The sequence below is a fragment of the Setaria viridis genome, chromosome 3 (assembly GCF_005286985.2).
Source record: "Setaria viridis chromosome 3, Setaria_viridis_v4.0, whole genome shotgun sequence".
NCBI classification, from domain to species: Eukaryota; Viridiplantae; Streptophyta; class Magnoliopsida; order Poales; family Poaceae; genus Setaria; species Setaria viridis.
This window is the reverse complement of record NC_048265.2, coordinates 3,906,521-3,930,776: the sequence shown is the minus strand read 5'-3', so window position 1 is coordinate 3,930,776 and position 24,256 is coordinate 3,906,521. Positions and strand designations below refer to the sequence as shown.

Genomic DNA, 24,256 nt, shown 5'->3' with positions numbered 1-24,256 from the left:
ATCTCGGGGTTCGAAAGAGGCAACAAATGCAGAATGTGCAAAGTGTGAAATATGCCTAGAGCTGTGCCTAGTGGTGCGTTCATGTAAATTACCGATCATCTGTTGTGGAGGATGACGCCGCTGAATGTGCCGTGGAGCCTCTCGCTCTGAAGTCGCCTCCCCCTCAACAGCAGCTGGATCACTCTGATCTTCTTCTTCTTCTTCATCCTGTAGTGGTACTGGTTGATGGCTTGAAGTAGTGGAAGTAGAGGTAGGGCCATCAACTCTCGTAGTCGAAGTAGAAGGTACAGGTGCAACAGCTGGAGCTCGGTCAATCTCATCATCCTCTTCCTCACCACCATCTACACGCTCTTCCTCTTCCTCAAATATGCTTTGCCCCATTTCATGTTCACCTGCAACTTCAAAGACAGGAGTTGTGCAAGGCATAGTTTCATCGAATGTAATCTCACAAGTTTCCACGATCCGGTTAGTTTCAAGGTTAAGCACACGATAAGCACGACTATGAGAAGCATAACCAAGAAAAATCCCATCCGTAGAACGAGACTCAAATTTATCCAAATTTCCTTGCTTGAGAATGAAACACTTGCAACCAAACACCCTCAGGTGACTCACTTTGGGGGAACGTCGATGCATCAGCTCATAAGAAGTTTTCTTCAGGAAAGCTCGCAAAAAGATTCGATTTGACACATAGCAAGCAGTGTTGACGGCTTCGGCCCAATATTTTCTAGGAGTCCTATGCTCATCAAGCATCGTCCTAGCCATTTCACAAAGGGTCCGATTCTTCCGTTCAACAACACCATTCTGAGGAGGGACATAAGGCGATGAAAACTGGTGTTCAAGACCAAGATCATTGCAAAAGGCTTTAAAATGAGCGTTCTTGAATTCTGTGCCATTGTCACTGCGGATAGCTCTCATGACATCTTTTGGTCGCTCGTTTCTCAACCTCAAGATCAAATCTCGAACAAAAGGAAATGCCTCATCCTTAGATTCCATGAAGAAAACCCATGAATACCTCGAAAAATCATCAACGATCACAAGCACATACCACTTCCCACCGACTGAACAAACACGAGCTGGACCAACAGTGTCCATATGCAACAGCTCGCCTGGATGTTCAGTCATCACCTGATTCACAGGTGGATGGGAAGCAGAAACCATCTTCCCATGTCGACAGGGAGCACAAACAAGATCTTTCTCAAACTTTAATTTGGGCAAACCACGAATAAGATCCAAATTACTCAAGCGGGAAAGCAAATCAAAGCTCAAATGACCCAATCTCCTATGCCATTTCCAAAGTTCAGAAGATGAGCCAGCCACTAAACACCGAGAGAGACCAAATGACTTGGAAAAATCAACTCGAAACACTTGACCCTCGGGGACGATCATACACACAAGATCGCCTCGAGAGTCTAAAATCCTTGAGGTCCCTTGCTTAAAACGGACCTCAAAACCATCATCAAGCAGTTGCGACACAGAGAGCAAATTGAAACCAAGAGAATCAACTAGAGCAACTCGCTTGAGCATGAAATTCTCACTCACCTTGATAACACCTTCAGACAACACCTTACCTTTGCTATTATCCCCGAAAGTGATGTACTCCTTGGTCATCACCGGGGTGAGGCTGGAGAACCATCTGTGATCACCGGTCATGTGTCGAGAGCAACCGGAATCAATAAGCCACGTGTTCTCCAGGCCTCCGACCTGCTCAAACAAAGGGAGACCAAGGATGAGCAAATGACTCAACACTGGGGTTAGAAAAACAAGTAGAATACCAGTGTCGAACCATTTGCTCAAGAGTGGGGTTATCAAAATCAACCATCTCTCGTCTCACAGGAGGACTACGGCCAACGCTAGGGGGAAAACGTGGTCCGTTGTAGCTCCGAGACTCAAAGCCACGACCATATTGTCCTGGGCCATATTGATCATGGCGAGGAGCATGCCTAGCAAAAACACGCGAAGGAGCAAAACGCACACTATCCACACGACGAGGTGGAGGAGCTGCTCTAGGCGCATGTACACCATGAGAAGGGTGGTACATGTCCCTGTTGCCCCACTCACGCTCACGCCTCAAAGCCTTCTTCTTGCGAAAGCAAAACTCCTCAAGGTGACCCCATCTCTTGCAATACTCACAGTGGAATCTAGCAGGCTGTTTTGGCTGAGGATTCACTCTAGGTTGTGGCTTGTCTTGAGGTTTTGGTGGAGGTTTCTTAGGAGCAATATCTGGAAGTGTGTCAAGTTTGTTCTTGAGGTGGTTTGGCTTTTCGACCCAAATGGCTTTCTTGGGTGCTTTAGGTGGTGTCTCAATGAAAATCCCATCTCTCACACACTCAGACAAGTTTTGCTCACAAGCTGGGTTGGGTTGCTCTCTATTTTTAGTGGGTGACTCTCGAGGGGTGTAGTCAATTGGTGGCTCACACTGATTGTAGCTTGGTTTCTTTCTCTCACCACTGTTTTGACCCACCTTCTCACACAACCCATCAAAGAACTTGTGCAACCCATTAAAAAGACATCCCTTCATAACCGACCCAAGCCCAAAACCATCAGCCCTTTTGAACTCCTGAATCATCATGCCTAGCTGAGGTTCCCTACTTGACACCCAACTAAGAACAGTGCGCAAGTAGGAGTTTTCATCCTCAACATGTTGCAAATTAAGCTTGAGTTCAGGACAAACAGTGCATTCAGAAAGTTTAGATCTAGCAATAAACTCAGACTTCTCTAAAGCACTAAGCTTAGCACATGCATCATCCAACTGAACTTGCAAAGCAGGGCAAGACTTACATGCACTAAGCAAAACAGGCCTATTCTTGATCTCATCTAAAGCAGCCCTAGTCAAATCCAATTCATCTACCAACAAAGCATGCTTAGATTGTAAAGATGCAAGACTAGCCATATGAACACCACATTCATCACACTCAACAACATCAGAAACAGTAGAAGCAGATTTAAGCATGTCTATCTCAATCAAGGCACTTTCTAACTTAGCCTTAAGCTCAACTCTCTCTTTAGCAGCCTTCTTAAGCAGTTTATCTTGATTGATTAGGCAATCATTAAGTTCTTCTACTTCTAGAGCAAGTTGTTCAGGAGTAGACTTTACCTCAGTTTCTGTGTCGGAGTCACTTTCCTTGTCATCCTTCTTGGAGTTGAGAGCCATGACACAGTACCCGTCGCGATTCTTGTCGGAGTAGAAGCAGAGGCCATTGAAATTCTTGCCGTCCTTCTTCTTTGCCTTGCGGTCGTCGTCCTCCTCACTTGAGCTTGAGTCGGTGTGGTCGTCGGTGTCGGAGTCGACGTCGCTGAGGGAGGCGATGAAGGCACGTGCTTTGGCCTTCTTGCGATACTCCTTCTTCTCGCGGTCGGTGTACTTCTTCTTCTTCTTGGTGCCGTCCTTGTTCTTGTGCTTGTTGTAGTCGTACTTCCTCTTGGTTTTGTTCTTGTCGGGGCAATCGGCGGCGAAGTGACCTGGCTTGCCACAATCGAAGCAGTTGTTGTTGTTCTTTCGCCTGTTCTTGCGGTTGTCATTGAAGCGCATGAATCGCCTCGTGATCAAGGCGAGCTCATCATCATCAAGAACCTCCAGCTGCTCCTCTGAAACAGAAACCAAAGAAGACAAGGCAAACGACATAGAAGAAGAGTTACTCAAAGACTTAGGCTGTCCAGAGCCTAACATGAGAGCCATACTATTTGGATCAGTAGGGCCTCCTTGTTTTGCTCGGAGCCTCTTGTCAACCTCCGTGGATTTCAACTTGGCAAAGAGTTCATCAATGGAAAGTGTTTCATAATTCGGTGACTCGATGATAGCATCAACCTTCGTACCCCACACTTCGTGATCCAAGGCATGCAAGAGCTTTAAAGCTCTATCATGATCAGTGTAGGGTAAGACGGTGATATTTGCTTTCATCTTGTTCACAATAGCCAAGAAACGCTGAAACAAAGCATCGGCAGACTCACCAGGCAAATGAACAAAGTTCTCATACTCACGCCTATAAGTCTCAAAGAGTCTAGCCTTCACCTGACTGTTTCCCTCGTGGAAACTCTGAAGTCGAGACCAAATCTCATGAGCAAGAGAGAGATCTTCGACTCGATCGAACTCAGCACGACTCAGACTCGCAAACAGAATATCAACCGCCTTGCTGTTGGCGTGATACTTATCCCTTTCATCCTGAGTCACACGAGTAGCAGGAATCACATAAGTCACATCCTGAGTGATTTCCCAAACCCCTGCTCCCCTACTATTTAGATGGGCTCTCATGCGAGTTTTCCAATACCGATAATCAGAGCCATCAAAGTAGGGTGCAGCGGTCGAGGAAGAACGCTCAGAGGTCGCCATAATAGGTTTCGAAACCGATTAGGGTATGGAGAAACCTTAACCGGCTCTGATACCAATTGAAGGACCGAAGGGGCGACCAGAGGGGGGGTGAATGGGAGCCTATAAAAAATTCTCAACGAAAACAAGGCCTATGTCCCAAACGCAACCCCAAAGCACACGGTGCGTTCAATCGTCAAGATGACGCAAGTCAACTCGTGACTAGCTCACCCTAGGAACGATAAGAGACGCACAAATTACAGCGGAAATATAGCATGAATTGATTCTATCAAATTTGCACGGATGAGACAAAACAAGAACACTATTAATCACTTATTTAAGTAGGCATGGAAGAATTAGCCATTAATTAAATAAACTAAGCATGCAAGAAGAAACATTTAATTTAAATAGCTCGGCATGATTAGCAAGATTTAAAACTAATTTAGTAGCTAAATAGGAATTAACTACCAAGGTGCGTGACTTAAATAAAAGAACAGAAGAATAAGCTCACTGTAGCTGGTTTGCTCCTTGCGTGAGTGGCAGGCTTGCTGCCACTGGATGGCCTGCGGGTGCTTGCTTGGAATTGCTGAAAGCCTGGCCCGCGAGCACCTGCTGCTGCAGCTTGGGCCACCAGATGCAATCCGGCCCAGGTAACGAGCTGGCCTGCGGCACAGCTTGCTCGGCCTGCTGCGCAACTTGCTGGCCTGCTGCTCTGGTGCAGACTTGCGTGCGCTGTCCCGTACCTCTCGTCTGCTGCTCGACCTGAAGAACAGAAAGAAAACAAAAGGCACCGAGAGCTCGGTTCGAACTTCAATTCAAAAATCTATCCTCAATATTCCATGAATTGAGACGAAACTTGAGCTATAGATACGCAACCACAAGGGCTAATGGATCCATGAAAAAGATCTCAAAAAGCTCAAGTATCCATCACGGATTTTGGAGAAAACCGAAACCCTAACTCAAGAACGCGATTTGGGAAAAACTCAAAATCAAGCCGGATTCGTGAGGGATTTGAAAGGAGATCATATCACGAATGTTCTCCAAGGTCCTAGCAACATTTCCCTTCAACCAATCTCACGAGATTCGGGCTCAAACATGATGAACGAAAAATCCCCAAAAATAGTTCCGAAAATAGGGAAAAAGAAAAACGCTCGGGAATCAAAGATTTAGCACGATTTGAGACAACAAATAAAGCTAAATCACGAGAATATCTTCTATACAAGATGAGGACTAGCCTCCTCCCTTCATCCACCCACTAAAGATGAAGAAATCAAGAGAAAAGAGTAATCACTCCCTAATCCCCCTCTCTCCTCTCACTTTAAGCACATGACTAGCCTCTAAGCAAATAGATCATGAGTTGATAAGCCAAGAGGTGCTGAAATAACCAGCCCCCCATCCCTATTTATAGTCCAGGACGAAAGACTATACTACCCCTACAGCTACAACTAAGATAACTACCCACGCAGGGGCATTTTGGTCCAAGTTTTTATCTGTGCACCGGACGGACACGCCGCCTTCACGACTTTGCTTCGCCTCGACGCAAGCTTCGCGATGACGCCACGTGCCCTCCTTCTCGAAGCTCCGGCCGCACCGGGCTCGCCCCCGGTTTTGAGGCCCAAACCGGGAAACCTGCCTGCGTGGTGGTTTTGAGGCCCAAACCACCCAAACCGTCCATTGACGCGTGTCCGGCCTCCGCCAAGCCTCCTGCTTGACTCGACCGACACCGTCTCCAACCTGTCATGCCCTCTCGCCATTCCGTGCACCATGTGGATCGCCCGTGACTTCGCCCGGACTCCTCGGGTCCATCGGTCCAAGCCTACTCGCGTTCATCCTTCACCGCCCTTGGTCCATCGGCATGAACCTTTCGCTTGACCTTCACCGCACGCCGTCGACTGCCACGTCGCATCCTACACCTGCACATCACAAGCCAAGAGAAACATCAAACCAACACAACGTTGTCAATCACTCATCATCCAAGGGTGACCACCATTGGTCCTCACTCCCTGATGCTATGCCATGTTTGATTTGTGTTCACGCTTGCATATAAACTTGATTACATCACCTCTTCGGAGTTAATCTGCAATGATGATGCGTGTACCTCGGCTATAAAATCCATTTCATTGTGCCGTGTCTTTGGAAGTTATTTGTTGAAAAAAGGTTATGATATATGCCTGCTCTGCTCTGCTCTGATCATGAATTAGCATTGGGCTTTGTATTACTGGTGTGCATGGCAAATTATTCTGTCACATAGTGATTGCAGGATCACACCCTTAGTTTATTGATCTTAACTCTAGTGCTTGACCGGGTGTGGGATATACCATTATTATAATTCCATCCTCTTCGATTTACATATTCTCAAGTACTATGTAATTTTTTGTGATATGCGTCTTGTAGAATGCTGTGTTTGTTGCATCTTGCTTCGTTACCTTCATTTTGGTGAGGTTGTGGTTTGTGATTGTGCATCATATGTTGATAATTTGCTTCCTCAGCGTGATAATTTTACTTTTGTGTTTGCTTTGAGCGAAAGGCATCATCAAGACCCTTGGCATAGGAACTGGCAACCGAGCAGCAGTCTTTACTTATACTAACAAGCATGGCTCCAGCTACAACCCCGACGACGTCGCGCCGGCCGGGCCGAGTGCTAGGAGAGTTGCCGCTACGCCGCCGCCGTCGCACACGGTGCAGCAGGCGCATGCAGCTTCTCCCTCGTTCCCCCGACTCGGCCGTGACCAGGTGTCTTCCCCCAGGACGCCGGCGACGCGGCAATGGCGGCCCCGAGGGCGCGTTCCGGCGACGGCGACTGAGTCAACGCGTTTGGGCGCCAAGACGGCGAACACAGCAGCACCGCGCCCTCCCGTGATGGCACAGGCTCCAAGACGTGAGGCGACGGCGGCGACAGGTGCCACTGTTGCTGACCAGCAAGCGGCGCGCCCATGCCCTGGCAAGATGACGCTACAGTGCGTCCTTCCAGGCGCGGGAACGCAGGCTCGTGACTCACGCACATCTGATCCCCCTACGCCTGCTAGCGCCGAGCTACTCCCTGTTGAGCTGCTGCCACGGCAGCCCAGCCCAACTAGGCGCCATGAAGACCCTATGCTGATCGAAGTTGTTGCCTGCCGGTGCAAGACCCCAGCGCCAAGCACGGCCAGCCCCTACGACAACGGCTCGTGCAGCCTAGTGCCACGACCCACGCAACACACCTCACCGATTCGAACTTACTCCCGGCGCGCGCGCACAAGCAACGTTCCCCCGCAAGATGCAGTGACTGACCAGCTAAATGAGTGCACCGCCCAGACTGTCGCGGCCACACCCACGCCACCGCGCGGCGCTACACCACCGCCTTCCAACGGCCAGCCAGGCAGTCCGACGTCCCCGGCCACGCCGGCCCCACGAACTGCGCCTCCGGACTCGCGTGCTGCGCCAGGCTCCTCGACGGTGGCAAGACAGAAGACAGCGGCTTTCATAAACAGCCTGCGACTCGCCGTTCAAACGCCATTGGTGGACAGGCAGTTCGCCCCAGCTGCGCCCATACCCGCGATGCCGACGACGACGCCAAGACGAAGCGATCGTCTCGCGAGCAAACCTCTGAACCTCACAATCCGGCCATCGAAGAAGGGTGAGCTTCTCACCATGAAGAAGCTCGGCGTCATCAGCCAAGATGCTGATGCTGACCGCATCTCCTCGCAACAATTTGACAAATTTCTGTCCACCGCAATGCAGCCACAGCATTTTGCTGCTGTCAGGGATATCTTGCCCATGGCTAACGAGCTGTCTGACTCCCAACTATTGCAGATTGCGGCCCAGGCAGGACGGGTGAGCGCCTGAACGTCCGGCGCGTCTGCTGCTCCACTGCCGGTCGTCTCCACACGCCATGGAAGCTGCAAACGTCAACGTGCTGGTGCGGAATGTTCGTGGCTTGAACGCCCGTTGTCGACGCGACGTCCTACGAGATGCGGTTGCCGAAGCTGGCGCCTCCATTGTGTGCGTCCAAGAGACGAAGTTAAATGTAATCAACTCTTTTCTTGTTGCTGAGATGCTAGGAAGCGGCTTCTCCACTTTCGTCTCTCTGCCGGCCTCGGGCACCAGAGGGGGCATTCTGATCGCCTGCAAAAACCCGGACGCCGTGTGCACCTTGTTGCACGCGGGACGTTACTCCATCACTGCCACAGTGACGGTAAACGGGCAGGACGCGCCTTGGAGTCTAACAGCCGTTTATGGTCCCCAGCCAGAAGCAGATAAGGTGGAGTTCTTGGACGAATTACGTTCTGTTCAGCAACTCGCCACGGCCTTGTGGGTTATTGCCGGCGACTTCAACCTCCTCCTGCGTGCGTCTGACAAGAACAGAAACAACATAAACCGACGCAATCTAGGGAGGTTTCGGCGGTTCGTCGATGAACTGCAACTCAAAGATGTTTATTTGCATGGCCGCCGCTATACTTGGAGTAACGAACGAGAGGATCCAACAATGGCGCAACTGGACAGGGTGCTGGTCTCGATCGACTGGGATGTGCGTTTTCCGTTTGCCTTCCTTCAGGCCCTCTCCTCTTATGCCTCCGACCACTGCCCCCTACATCTCGCCACCAATGCTACGTTTACAGTGAAACGCCGTTTCCATTTTGAGCCTTGGTGGCCGAAACTGCCTGGCTACCAGGACATGGTCACCCGAGCTTGGTCTTCTCGCTGCGCCTCCTTGGATCCGTTTGTCTGCCTGGACCACAAGCTCAAGAATACGGCGAAAGAGCTTCAAAAATGGAGCAGTCGAAGTATTGGCCAAATCAGAACATAGCTCCTTGTAGCGAAGACTCTCATTCTCTGGCTGGATAAAGCACAAGAGCAAAGAATCCTTACTGCTGATGAAAGGGACCTCAGGAAACAGCTAAAGTGCAAATCACTTGGCCTGGCGTCCCTTGAGCGAACTATGGCGAGGCAGCGTTCACGATTGCTGTTCCTTGGGGGGGGGGGGGGGGAATCTTTTTCATATGCACTCGAGCTACAGCATAAAAAAGAAGTACATTGCCAAACTAGAGCACGATGGTGCTGTCGCGCTCACCCAGGAAGACAAAGAGCAGCTCCTGTTCAATCACTTCAAGGCGATCATGGGGACGCCCTCAGCTAGAACAGAACACATTGATCTCCTGGCGCTGGACTTTCAGGCCTTCGAGCTTGGTCACCTGGATGCGCCTTTCTCCGGGCAAGAAATCTGGAACACGATAGCTCCCGGACCAGACGGCTTCACTGCAAAATTTTACAAAGCATCATGGCCAGTGATTAAAGGGGATGTGGTGGCAGCATTCAACGCTTTTCTACCGAAATGCGTGTGCTCAGTTCAGCCGGCTCAACAGCGCCCAGATAACACTAGTGCCCAAGAAACAAGATGCTGCCTCACCGGGAGATTACAGGCCAATAAGCCTCATACATAGCTTCACCAAATTGGTGGCAAAGCTACTGTCTAATCGGCTAGCACCTGAGCTACATAAGTTGGTTGATGTCAATCAGAGTGCCTTCGTCAAACAACGCTCGATCCATGACAACTTTAAGTTTGTCGAACAGGCAGCGAAAGCTTTACACCGAAAGAGAAAGGCCAGCTTGCTACTCAAGCTAGACATCTCCAAGGCATTTGATACGGTGTGCTGGCCATTTCTGTTGCAAGTACTCCAAGCACAGGGTTTCGGGGATAAATGGCGTGACTGGGTGTCGGTACTCATCTGCACTGCCACCACTCGAGTTATTCTGAACGGCATACCAGGCAACATCATACACAACGCACGGGGTTTAAGGCAAGGGGACCCCTTATCCCCCATGCTATTCATTTTGCTGATGGAGGTGCTGCATCGCTTACTTAAGAAGGCTGCACAACAGGGGGTTTTGGCTCCCCCGGCTGATCAGGGCATCCACCATTAGTGCTCTCTGTACGCCAACGACATGGTCATCTTCTCAACGCCAAACGTACAGGACGTCATCACAATAAAGCAGGTGCTTGACTTCTTTGGAAATGCCTCAGGCCTGAAAACGAACCTACAAAAAAGCTTAATTGCACCGATCTCCTGCTCACAAGAACAGATCGACAGGATCAGGAATTTTTTCCCTGCACAGCTAACTGAGTTCCCAATCCAATATCTGGGACTGCCGCTAGCAGTGGGCAGGTTGAGAAAGGTGCATTTCCAACCACTTATCGACAAGATATCCAACACTATCCCAACATGGAAAGCACAGCTCATGAACAAGGCGGGGAGGTTGACAGTCGTTAAATCAGTGATGAGCTCCATATGCACTCAAAGCCTGATCTCCCTGAAGGTGCCTGATTGGATTTTGCAAGAAATAGACAAACGAAGACAAGGCTTTCTATGGGTAGGAAAGGCGAAAGCTCAGGGGGACAATGCTTGGTTGCCTGGCCACTTGCTTGCAGGCCGTTTTAGTTTGGCGGTTTAGGAATTTCAGACCTTCGCACTACATCTTTTGCTCTCAGATTGAGGTGGATGTGGCTGAAGAGAACAGATGGACAGAGACCCTGGAAACATTTGTCAAACGACTTTGAGAGGGACAGCAACCTCCTAAGTATCTTCCAGGCATCGATTCATGTTCAATTAGGCGATGGAAATCTGGCCTTGTTCTGGACTGATAATTGGCTTGGGCAATCATCCCCCTTGTATACTAGCTCCTGAACTTTGCCACATGATCAAGTCGAAGATCAAACAAACACGTACGGTGGCCGACGCCCTGAATGGCAAGCGATTCTCCTGGAGGTGGGAAAGTTCTGGGATTTACTCAGCACGCTCGGCATATAGAGCCTTCTTCCTCGGCTCGACGACATTCCCAGCAACTAAAGCTCTGTGGCGTGCATGGGCTCCCCTGATCTTTGCTTGGTTAGCGCTGCGAGAACGCCTGTGGACGGCTGCATGTCGCAAGCGTCACGGGCTCCAGAATAGCGACGATTGTGCACTCTGTAACCAGGAGCCTGAAACGGCAGAACACCTCCTTGCGCGATGCACCTACACTCAGCAGGTGTGGTTGGCTGTCAGCCAAATAATCGGCATTCAGAACGTCCCACCGGCTCTGAATGATTCTCTAATGGAATGGTGGATACAGAAGCGAAGCAGACTCGACGCAATCAGGACAAGAGGCCTCGATTCAACGTTCATGCTGGTCTCTCGGAAGATTTGGAAGGAAAGGAACGATCGAGTCTTCGCAAGGGCGACGGACAAAACCCCAGCGCAGCTAACCGGGGCGATAACTGAAGAAGCCCTTCTCAGGTGTGCAGCAGGGGCGCGTTGCCTCACAGCTCTCGGGTGGCATGTTGCTGCTACCAGCTAGGAGACTATTCTCCAAGATTTTCTTTCCTAGGGTGCTCTTGTAATAACATGTAAAGGGAATCTCGAATTTTGTATCCGTGTGCGTGCGCCCAGTTGGCCCACGTTGTAAAAAATATTTTTATTCTCTTCTTAATGAAATGATACACAGCTATCCTGCGTATTTTAAAAAAAAAGCATGGCTTTGGGGTGCTGCACTGTGCGGCATGCCAGGGCCATCTGGAGGTTTGTAAGTATCTGGTGGAAGAACTTGGGGGTGATCCTAATATCACTGCAGATGCAGCTGAAGGTCCTTCCCTAACTCTTCAAGCCTTCTGGAAACCGGCTGCTGTCACATATGACCTTTGGCACTTGGCTGTATGATATGTGTAAAATGTGCTTTTATGCTTTTCATAGCAGGTCTGACGCCAGTTATGGCCTCTGCTCAGTCTGGTGATGTTTCAACTGTGAAGTATTTACTTGATCATGGTGGTGAACTAATGAAATCAGATGAAAAAGGATGCACTGTTCTGCACCATGCTGCGTTTACAGGTTGCTCTCTGCCACATATGTGCATGCCAGTTATGTTTTGTATTATTGAGTATGTTGGTGCGCAGGGAACTAATGAACTGCAATACGAATTATGAAAGCTCTTTCACATGAAATCTGCTGGTTTCATCTTACGCGTGGCTTATCACTGCTTGCTTGTTTTTTATATGTTACTGGCCAAATTTGGATGGTTAGCTCACTCCTATACCATGCACCTGTAGTGCTGCAATTTGGTCATTACTGGTTGTTTATTATTGTCTACTCTGTTTATTCTGTCATCGTGACTTATGGGGTTTCCTCTCACACTGCAGGATCCTGTAATGTAACAGAGTTCCTGCTTTCGAAAGGGATACCTGTCGACATAGATTTTGGCCATGGGACACCACTACTTCACGCTGCCATGGTTGGGCAGGATAAGACTGAAGATTTTGTTGGATCACCATGCAAATGTATATAGTCCTTCTGTTTCTTATATTACATGTCTAAAAATATTTTTTCATATACCTAAACTTGCATGTTTTGGTACTTGTTTGGAAGAACAGGCAGTACAGTGAAAAGAATAACTCTGAACACTATATATTCCAACCCTTCATCATTGTGTATATTCTCCATTGACAACTGAACCCTTCATTTATGTTGTATAGCTACAGCCTACAATCTGATGACTGTTGCAAGCATTATAAGTAGAGCTGTAGAGCTGTATTATCTCTCTAGTTCATCTTGATTAGTTGACATGACTATAGATTTTGGTTTTTCTTGTTACTCAAGAGAGTAATAAATGCTCATAATCTTCCTTCAGCCCAACTTCATATTCAGTGGCGTTGGCAATCCACTGATGGGAGCTCTCGTAAACCGTTCATTGAAGTGCATGAAGCTGCTCATTAAGGCTAGTATTTTCTTGACTTGTTTCCATCAACTACCGTTGTGTTGGTGTTTTGCTTACTCCAACCAACTGCATGGACTTTATTATTTCTATTGTACAATCATTTTCACAGGCTGGTGCTGATGTTAATGGCAAAGGTACTATTACATCCCCTCTGTTGATCGCTACAGAGCACGGAGGTTATACCAACTTCATTCAGTTACTGTTAAAGGCTGGAGCAGACCCTAACATTCCAGATGATGTATGTTTTACATATTTTCTAGATGTTCTCTTGATTATTCTATCCTTAGTATTATCCAACTTCTTTGATTGTGTTGGGTGGCTATTTTAGCAATGAGTTTGGCTGCTTTGAAAATACATTACATTTGTAACAATTCCGTGTGCGTGAGCCCGGTAGTCCCGCGTTGTAACAATTCTACTCATTCTTCTTAATACAAAGGTACGCAGCTCTCCTACGTATTCTCGAAAAAAAAAATACATTACATTTGTGCCCAACCATTAGGGATATTTTTCTCTTTTGCCTTCTATTCTATTAGTTTATACTTTATATCAATACATTTATCACAGCATGCATTCTACCTGGTGTTGTCGTGGACCAAATGATGTGGCTACTTCTTGTATAACTGATGGAGAGTGGAGACGTGTAATTGTGTAAAGCAGGATATAACTAGATATTCTTGTTACTTCGTTAGTCTTAACTCTTGCATTAGTACATCTCTTTGAGTCCTTTCTCATGGAAGATCTTTCCCCCATGTCAACATGCACTAGTTGTCAATAGCATAGTTTTAACAGCACCACTCTCCAAAGCTAGAAAATTGAGAGTATATGTCTGTTGTGTTAAATTCTTTTTGAAATCTTGCTCCAAAATTCTCTATATCCTGGTTCTTTGTTCAATTCTAGGCACCTTTAAGTTATTTGTTGAATTTTGTTGTTAATTTTACAGAAATGACTGTCCCCTCTTCCTATTGCAGCTGGGTAGGTTGCCAATAGAGCTTGCTGCCTTAAATGATTGCAGAGACGAAGTCAAAATGCTGTTTCCCTTGACTTTGCCAATTCCAGACGTCCCAAACTGGAGTGTTGATGGAGTAATCTCGCATGCAAAATTGAAAAATTCAAAGCCATTGGTATGTTATGTATAACTGGAATGCTCTTGTCATAAAATGATGTTTGAATGTTGCGATAGGCTGCTTTACTGTGATATTCCTTTGAAGTAGAGAGACCCCTTTTGTCCCTCAGTTTTGAGGCTACTTTTGGACCTTTAATTTTGTATGATTCCCTTTGAATCTATTATTGTTTGAGTTTGGTCCTTTATAAGACCTTGATTTTCATGTTTGTGTCCAAAACTCTAAATAGAACCCCACATTAACAAATAGAAGTAATCACTATAGTAACCATTCTTCTGATATATCAATTTTATTTGAGACCCCACTCAATACTCATCTGCAATACCAAATTTTTTACACCCATTCTAGTATTAGGCTTCTGTGGTTGATGAAGATTGGAGGCTAAGAGCTCTGAGGCTTTGACATCTCAGCATAGTAGCATATGCACTTGCATTGCTGCATAAGCATGTGTAAAGAGCTAGCCTTTTAGCTACCGACCTATAAAGAATTTTAGAGATAGAGATGTTTAAGTTTTTTCTTGTGTAAATAATCCTAGAAAACAATGTTTTGCACTAGAATCCAAATGTTCAATGAGGGTTGCATTTAAATTTTTTATTTAATTGTTTAGGATGAACGACAAAGTAAAAGAAGAAAAGCTATTCTTAAGTCACAGGTAGATATGGCATTCAGGCGGAAGGAGTATGACGTGGCATCTAAAGCTTATGACTTTGTAGGTCTTTGCACATTATCTGTAATAGGTTAGGAGGTAATCTATTCTGCTATATGGGAAACATTTTTTATTTTCGTAAAGGATAGGGACAAGCACTCTTCTATTCTGTATGAAGAGGGGAAAGCATATCACCTTGGTCGCATTTTAATCTGTTAAGGAGAAGGAAATATTCTGACAACTCTGTACTAAAGGTGATGCTGGAGTTCAACGATTCCAAAAGATTATGTGTTTTGATGAAGTTTTGAGTAGACCTGATAATGGGTAAACTAAAATATGTACTGCTCAAGGACTTAAGTAACTAAGAATGCCCCAAAATAGACACCTTTAACCATTTGAAATAGAATGAAACATATTCCCACATACTATAGTCCATGTAGATTTTAGGACAATCGGGAGTGTGATATTGCTCCATTGGACAATTTCAGCTTATGAGACCAGGACATGTGGAAGCAATAGCATAACTTTATAAACCTTTCCTTTGTTAAAAGGCATCCTTGTACTATACCAGTACAATACCACGCACTGAACGCTAGTCCAAGAAGTCTGTAGACAGGTTTCTCTCTGTCTGCTGTCCTGTCAAAGCCTACATTTCTACACATCATTGTTAAAATCTAGTTTTCATCTGTTATCATTTAATCTTGGGGAATCTAGTCATGTAACTTGTCACTTTTTACCATAGTTGCTGGATCATGCACCAGACGCAACCCTATATTCAAACAGGAGCCTCTGCAAACTGCTAATGGGTGATGGCGAAGGTGCACTGTCAGTTATCGGTGCAGGATGATGCGACCTGACTGGGCGAAAGCTTGCTATTGTCAGGCTGCAGCTCACATGCTACTCAAGGTGACGTATGCGTCTAGCCTGTCAGTATGTTTATTTACCTCAGATATGAGTTGTGGTTATGCCTTAGCCCTTATGTGCTTGGATGGATGTGCAATGTCCAGGAATACAAGCAAGCTCACGACGCTCCCCTAGATGCTCAAAACTTGGACCCTGGGAATGACTAGAGAGAGAGAGCGCTACGGTAAGGATGCTACCTTTTGTTATCTCTTTTGAGTATATCTTCCAAAAATGGTAGTAGCTCGATAAAGTATTCTTGCCATGATAATCACAAGCAATTGCATGGACTGAAAAACATAAGCTGACATGATTGAGAACATTTTTTATCTTGTTAATAGTTCTGTACACTACGCCATTCTACTGATGAGTATTTGACATTCTTTCATTTGGGTTTGCAGGAAGGCCATGGTCATATGACCATCTGTTTTCAGCATGTGCTTAGTTAGGGACCAAACACCCTAGCACGTTTAGCAAGTACTACATCATGATGTCTGATGAACTAACTGTAAGAAGACAAGGGAGAATTTGTATGGCAAGTCAACTGATGTGGAAGTCTGGAAAGTTGAATTGATTGTCTAGTAAAGAAAAAATACGCTCCCTGAGAAAGAGATCCATGTAACATCGAAAAATCTGCTTTTCCAATCTGTCTGGTCAAGCAATGTAAATATACTGCATTTCCCAAGCAACATTATCGGTACCAGGGACAGCTGAGCATCTGATTCTGCTGTTCGACTTTGACATGATGATAGGCAACAATTCCGATGGTTGCTTGGAGGCTCCATTTTACATTTTTGGGTGTGGAACCTTGTACAGCATAGCATGGTACTATAAACTTTGACATCGATGTCTTCCTGAACTTGTGAACGATTGGATCAGGTTTGGAGCGGAGCTTGGATTATTAGTCTTGCATGGGCCCCTGATCATGGGTTGGGAACCGAGTCTTTGTTGGGTGGCCGAGTTGTTGAACTGATCTGTTACGTAGTGGAGAGCTTCAGGAAAGTTTTTTTTAAAAAAAAACATATGGTAGACATGAGTGACGACGATGGCATGACACTTGAGTTTGTCAAGGTGGACGCAGGAACAGGTTGATTGCCGGAGACGGAGGTCATCAGGTGTGATGCGATCCTCCATGGTGAGGTGAGCATCGTTATAAACTCACTACAGAACTGGCCTGAAGCATTTTCTTGTCACTTCAATTTGTCCGGCTGGTTAGTTTCTTCTATTGGAGAAAGACTTGTAGCAGCAACGGCCTATTTTTGCACGAGAACCGTATTTCATCATGTCGACAGGAGAAATTCCGTGAGATGGATTATTGGGAAATTAGTTTACCCCTGCCAGTAGAAGAAGTTACCTTGTAGATTTGCAAGATATAGGAGTAATTTGCGTTTGCGGAGCAAATTATTTCCATGGAGTAATTGACACGAGCGTCACTCGGTCAGTATATGAGATGCATCACGCCATTACACAAAAGCAGTTTCTGCACGAAGCATGGAGGAACAAACAAAGGCGGTGGCGCATGCATCCAGAAACACCTCACAAATACAATACCTCCATGATCTCCATTTCTTTTCTCGAACAATCTATCTATATACATCGATTCGTTTATTTTAGCAAACGCTCTACGTCTTGTCCGGCACCGGGAAGCTGGCTAGTGTTCCACCGTCGGCTTCGGTCCGTCGATGGAGTCTCTCGAATACCCTGTAGTATGCTCCGATGCGACCTCCTCGCCGATCAGCAGAGGGAGCTTCGCAGTGACGAGGGCCGATGGCAGCGGCGGCGAGGGGTCGTTCGGGCTGTGGTCGGGTCCCCTGGGAACCTTCCTCAGCGGCGAGGCGTCGTCGTCTGCGCTCGCCGTCGGCGGCGGAGGGGGAGTTCGGCGCTGGAAGTAGGGAGGTGTCAGGGCCAGGTGGGACGCCCCCACCGGCGAGTGGCGCGCCGCCAACGCCGTGGACACCAGCATCATCAGCGGAAGGAGCACCAGCAGCGCCGCCGCCGACGGCGCGACGACGTTCTTGTTCGCGGCCATGGCAACTGGCTGTTCTCTGCTACCAGTACACAGCCTCCTGTTCTGCTTGTGCTGCGAGTCTAGTGGCGACCTTGCTTTGATATTTATAGGGGGCTCGATAGCCTCTGCTGGGTGCGCGGTGTGAAGCTGCGCTGTCAATGGCAGATTTGGTAGTCACTGACACGATTAGCAGTGGCCAGTGGCTGATCCGCTGATCGAGCTAATTATTAGCCAGTGATGGAGATGAGCTGTGAGATTTTTTCTTGAAAAAAAGATTGGAATTCGGTTGGGTCTTTATATCTTCTTTTGGGCAATTTCCTAACATATTTTCAGTTTTATATTGTTAGGATTATTTTCGACCCTTCCACGCACAAGCTGCTCGCCCCGCTCACGTCGTCTCCCCTATACACAGACACAGTCATGCTATTACAAACCTAAACTAAAATCTTTACTTATCCTCGATAGCATAATCCATGTTCAATTTGCACTGAAATTTAGCTTGGCCACGGGAATCTGACCTTTGTTTTGCCAGTATTGCTGGGTCGGGTCTCATTCTGCAGATAAAATCGGTTGATCGCACAAGGGAACCGAAGAACAGTTGCAGAAGTCTTAACCCACAAGATGCGCCCTCATAGTCCAAGTAATTGCCCCAAGCCCAGTACATCACACCCTGTCATGGCGCTATGGTTCGGAGATTTTCATGACACATGACTTTTAGATTCCCGATCAATACCAGCATGAGTGAGCTTCAACGTCTCAATTTTTATGATAATCGAATATTTCCAGTGTCCTGTTCATATCGGACACTATGATCATTTTGATATATATAGTCAAATGTTTTCCCCCTTCCCTGTCTCATTTATATTGGGCCTGCATTCCTCATTCCGGTGAAGGCCCAACGAAGGTGTACATCCACGATGTCCCAAATGCCACCAGGCTGAGAGTAGAAACGAAATCATTCCTAATTCTGGTTTGGTTTGAATTGATTTGGCGCATGCAGCACGGCCAGGAGAATGGAAAGCAAAACCGGGCCCAGAGGAGAAAATTCAGCGAGACCGATTGAGAGGATTAATTGGTGGTAATTATATTAGGTAACCGTGCCAAATTTCTCGCACCGGTATACTGAATTTACTGCCAGGTAATCGTTTCAGCGTTGAACAAATTATCAACCTGCCATTTTTACAAGCTTCGCAGTGCCAGAGACCCCTATAAATACGTGCACCGTGGAGCGTTGCTACGACACCCACAAGCACAAGAACTTCCAGTAGTACGTTTCAAAAAAAAAAAAAAAGAACTTCCAGTAGCAAGCCATGGCCGGGCAAAAGAACGCCGCCGTGGCGTTGCTCCCCCTGCTCCTCCTGCCGCTGGTGATGTTGATGCTCACTTCCACCGCTTCAGCCGCGCGCCGCTCGCCGCCGCCGCCGCCGAGCACGGAGGAGTTCCCGGTGCTGCGGAAGGTTCCCACTGGACCGAACAATGAGACCAGCGACCCGCCGCCGCCGCCGGCGGTGGCCACGAGCTCCGACGTCGACTTCCCGGTGCTGCGGAAGGTTCCCACTGGACCGAACCGCGAGACCAGTGATCCCCCGCCACCGCCGGCACTGGCCACGAGCTCCATCGTCGACTTCCCGGTGCTGAGGAAGGTACCCACTGGACCTAACCCCATGACCAGCGATCCGCCGCCTACGCCGGCGGCAGCCACAAGCACCGACGACTTCTCGGTTCTGAGGAAGGTTCCTAATGGACCAAACTCCATGACCAGCGACCCCCCGCCGCCGCCGCCGCTCCGCCAGTGACAACGAGCGCTTGAGTCCCAGCGCTGCTGACAGCGCGCGGACTGGTAGCTCCTAGGTGACACGTACTTGATCGACTTAAATCTGATGAGCTTGCGTGTGTGGCGATTTTGATGTGTGTGCCGCCATTGTCATGCGTTGAGCCTTCATCGTGCTAATCGTACTTTGTAATAGCATGATCCTTTTGTTTTGTTTGGGTTTTGTTTTGATCTTTTGGATAACTGGATCGAACTTGGCAATAAACAATTGTTACTGATGGAATTCATGAGTTCATGATGTGAATTATCAGGTACTCACGTTGTTATGTTTTGAACTTTCACAGCACTTGGATTTCATTTGAACAGGAGAATTATGCATCAGCCATCAGTGTTATATCTCATTGTTTAGACGTCAATGCGTTGTTTTTTTTGAAACCGGATTTATATTTCACGTATATTTCTTAATGCTTACATTACAGTTCTTACAAAGACACCCTTGAAGAAAAGAAAAAATACAGCTAAGTCCTTGCAAGATCCTCCGGTTGTCCTTGCCGCCGGCAGTCGGAGTAGGCACACGACGCGCTCCCATCACACCAAAGGTTGGAGAGGAGACACACCGAGTTTGCAACTTGAAGCCGACCTCCTTCCCGACGAAGTAACATCACAATTTTTCGTTGCCACTAAGAACAACACATCAAACACACCAACATGCTCTATAACCGCTGAACGTTCTGGCCGAACAAGATGGCCACCAGCCATCACATCGTCGAGAGACAAGGGATCTGGCGCCTCAAGAACCACCAGCAACCCCGGCTCACCAGATGACAACACAACCTGAAGGGGAACTAAACCACCTGAATAGGTGGGAACCAAAAGCCAACCCGACGTCGCATTGGTAGACATAGTTCCCAAGACTCCCACTAGAAAGACCTACATCGCCAATGTCGACGGAGACAAGGAAGGGACAAGAAGAGAACCCAACGAGATTTGGACCAGCCACTAGGTCTCCAGATCTGATGAGCTCACACCTCACACCTCAACAGCTCTTCGCTGGCACCGGAACACGCACCAACGAGGTGGAGAAGGAGCGGGAGACGCTTATTCCATGATCGCAGTGCTGCCTCCACCCTACGAACACCGCCTGGACCTAAACTACCTATACTAGGCATGACGGCCACCTCAATCCCCGTTCCCCATCCTCTTCGGAGCCGATCCGGCCACCGGAGTGGAGGGGGGACGGAGGAGATTGGCGCCGTATCTGCGCCGCCTTATTGCCCTCTCTCAACTGTAGCTGAGGGATCCAGAAAGAGGTGGAAGGGTATCGGCCTATGCGTTGTTTTTGCTAATCTCTTCTTCGCCAGCCTTTCTCCCTCCATTTGCTGTCGGGCCTCATGCCTCAAGCCCAAAAAGGCCATAAACATGTCGGAGCGGGCCGGGCCGGGAGTGGAAGCGCTCATAATTCATCATTTCCGGCCCGCCCTCTTAATGCAGGCACGAAAATGATTCCCCTATGTATTTAGCCGACACAAATCCTTGCTCAATTATGCACTGCAATACAGTCATCATGGCATTATCGCATAGCAGTAAATGGTGGAAATCCTTCAGGCACGTTTGGATCTCAGTGTCCGCACTATAAAACACCCCATGCACGCAGCTAGCTCGCAAACAACACGTCCAAGAAGCACCCAGAGGCAGCTCAGGCAATGGCAGCGCACAAGAAGAACGCCGCCACAACTTCCGCCGACGCGGCAGCGCTCCTCCTGCTGCTCCCGCTGCTGCTGATGCTCTCCTCCTCCACCACGGTGGCGGCGGCGCGCGTTCCGGCTGGAAGGACCCCTCCCTTCCCCCACGATCCCATAATCGTCTACCCCATGCCACCGACCAGCCTCCGGCCCCGACCCCGGCGACGACGGCACGCCGGCCAGTCGGAAGGACCCCTCCCTTCCCCCATGATCCCATAATCGTCTACCCGCCGCCACCGAACCATCCTCCGACCCCGACCCCGGTGGCCGAGGCGCCCAATATTATTCACGTGCCCTCCGGGCAGCCCGGCGTGGGCGTGTCGCCCCCGCATGTCTACTAGCCATCAGTGCCGAGAGAAAACGTTTTTATCTGACGAATAAGTATATACATATGTAGCAAAATCGTTCATGTCAAATCGTCATGTTTTCATCTTGGAACATATAGCAAGATCTTTGTTTCGTACAGATTTATCCTTTGTCCCGTGGCAAAACTTAATTTTGATCGGCAGCTAGCTAGTGGTGTGAGTGGATCCCAGATAGTATTTTTCTAATTCGGCTGATTAATTATATAAAATTTTATTCTAGTTTATTTTTCAAGATTTTAGGTCTATCCAAAATGATCAGGACAAACCTTTTTTTTTTGCATGCCTACTAGTAAGCTGAGCGATCAAGCCTTTACTTTTGTAAGGTGGCGCGGTTTATTTTTAGGCCGCAGCAACCGCCGCACTCCACTTCGAGCCATCTGACAAGCGACCACTATGCTATATATAGCCGCAGCTCCATGCAACACAAGTTGTTACACAACCGAGCACCGCACCGATCGGATCCATAGAAGCTCAGACACGGGCAGCGAGCTCCAACAATGGCCACGCACAAGAGCTCCGCAACACACGCCGCCGCGGCACTCCTCCTCCTCCTGATGCTGTCCTCAACGGCGGCGTCGGTGGCGCGCCAGTTAGGTGGAAGAAGCGCCGTCGTCTATCCCTTCCCTGACTCTCCCCCGCCGCAGAAGAAAGGAGACGCATCGCCGCCGCCTCTGCGAGTGACGACGCCGGCGGCTCCGTCGCCGTACATTATCCAAGTGCCCTCGGGGCGCCCTGGCGGGCGCTACCCGGATGCGCCGCCACCGCAGACCTACTGGCCGTCGGCGCCGGGCAATTAAGCCGTAGGGTGACTGAATGTTTTGAGGAATAATAAGAGTTTCTTAAGGTTTATCCTTGTGGTTATCACTGTGTGAAAACTGTCCTTGGCATAGCGGTATGTTGTAAGCATGCATTCAAGCGCGCAAAAGAATTGTGATTGCTGTTTTGTCCATCAGTTGCTCTTCAAGTCTGAAAGTTGATGCCAGCGTGTGATTGATTTTCATTGTTGGACCTTTAACGTGGGAATGGCCCAACATATGACGTCCTCGGACCAGATTAGCTGCCATGTATGTGGGCCCGTCTTGCTTCCATTTCCTTTTTGGGCCACAGATCACAAGCCAGGAAGGGCCGGCCGTAAACATTTTCACGACCGGCCCAGCAATGCTCAGAATTCGGATCAAGCCTGGTCTATGTTGTTGTTTCTGGAATTGGAGTTGGTGGAACCAGGGAGTTTGGCTTAAGGTTTTGGAGTGGAGCTGAAAACATGGAGTGCTTCCGAATACGTTCGCGGGAAACAAATTAGAAGAACGTGCATCTGACCATTGTCTTTAGAGTGAACCACTTAGTTTCCTTTATGTGAGAATTCAGGAAAAAAAATTCAAGGACCCTGACGTATTTTACTAAATAAATTATATCCTTGAACGAGCTATAAAAATTAAGCTAATTGCATCCATTTGATCTTGTAAATTAAACTAAGCTGGATGATTGTTTCTTAGTGATATCATACCTATTCTTTTTTATTTATTCTTTGATAAATGTTTGAGACCAATTTGTGATTAGCGAGAGTTGCAAAATCATAACTCATTTTTAAAGGCATTGGTAATGTAAGTTTCGTATAGCCAATCTTTGTAATTTTGAACGTACTTGTTGCAGACCTTTGTAAAATGTTAGTGGTACAATTTCGAACATATTGGTCGCAAAGTCAGATCTCAAATCATACCTATATATATTGGTCTGTATAAATTTTGCGATGGATGTGAATGGTTGTGATATCACAGGTATGTTCAACAATGACACGCAATTGTTTACAGGGTACAACTTGGACATGCAATTCTTGAAAAAAGTATGTGGGATTTCTTATTAAAAACCTTTTTCACGGTCAACCTATTACCAACATTAGCCTTGCACTGTCAATCTATGTAACACTTTTATATATATCGGTGGTCAAAGGCAAAAGGATCTGGCTGATGGAAATATGAAACAACTTATATATTTGCAGCAAGGGAGAATAACACATATTGATATCAAGTTATAAGATGTAGTAAACAGTACTAGCTGAAGACCTGAAGTTATGTCTCGAATATTAGAAAAAACTAAACAAAGGAGAAACAAAGGGAAACTATAAATAAGGAGCACTAAAATTCATTCCAAAATAATCGATCGTCCTGCTAGACACTGCTAGTTTTAGCATCTCTCGCTCAAACCAAACATTAAATCACCTCCTAGTTTAGCCGACGCAATAATCGATCCATGCTAAAGTTAAGCATCGCGCTTGCCAAACTAACCCACTCAATTTCAAGCAGTAATCAAATCGAGACAGCGACTGGACACTATATACAACCGCCCCCCTTGAGCAGAGTTTGCACAACTCATCCAAGAAGCATCGATCGATCGAAAGAAGCTCAGGCTAAGCCAGCTGCTACCGACAATGGCGGCGGCCGGGCACAAGAGCAACGCGACGACGACGACGCCGGCCGCCACGGCGGCGCTCCTCCTCATGCTGCTGCCGCTGATGCTCTCCTCCACGGTGTCGGAGGCGGTGCGCAAGCATCCTGGTCATGGCAAATGGGAAGCCCCGATAATCTACCCGACGCCGCAAACCCCGTGGAACCCGCCGATCGTCTACCCGTCGCCGATCAAACCTCCTCCACACTCCGGTGGGCGCCTGGACATGGACTTGCC

At 47.7% G+C, this 24,256-nt stretch overlaps 1 pseudogene; it reads left to right on the top strand.

Annotated features, from left to right (window-relative positions):
• The first annotated feature begins 4,861 nt into the window (after positions 1-4,861).
• Positions 4,862-16,111, top strand: LOC140222089 (uncharacterized; annotated as a pseudogene).
• Positions 16,112-24,256: the final 8,145 nt, after the last annotated feature.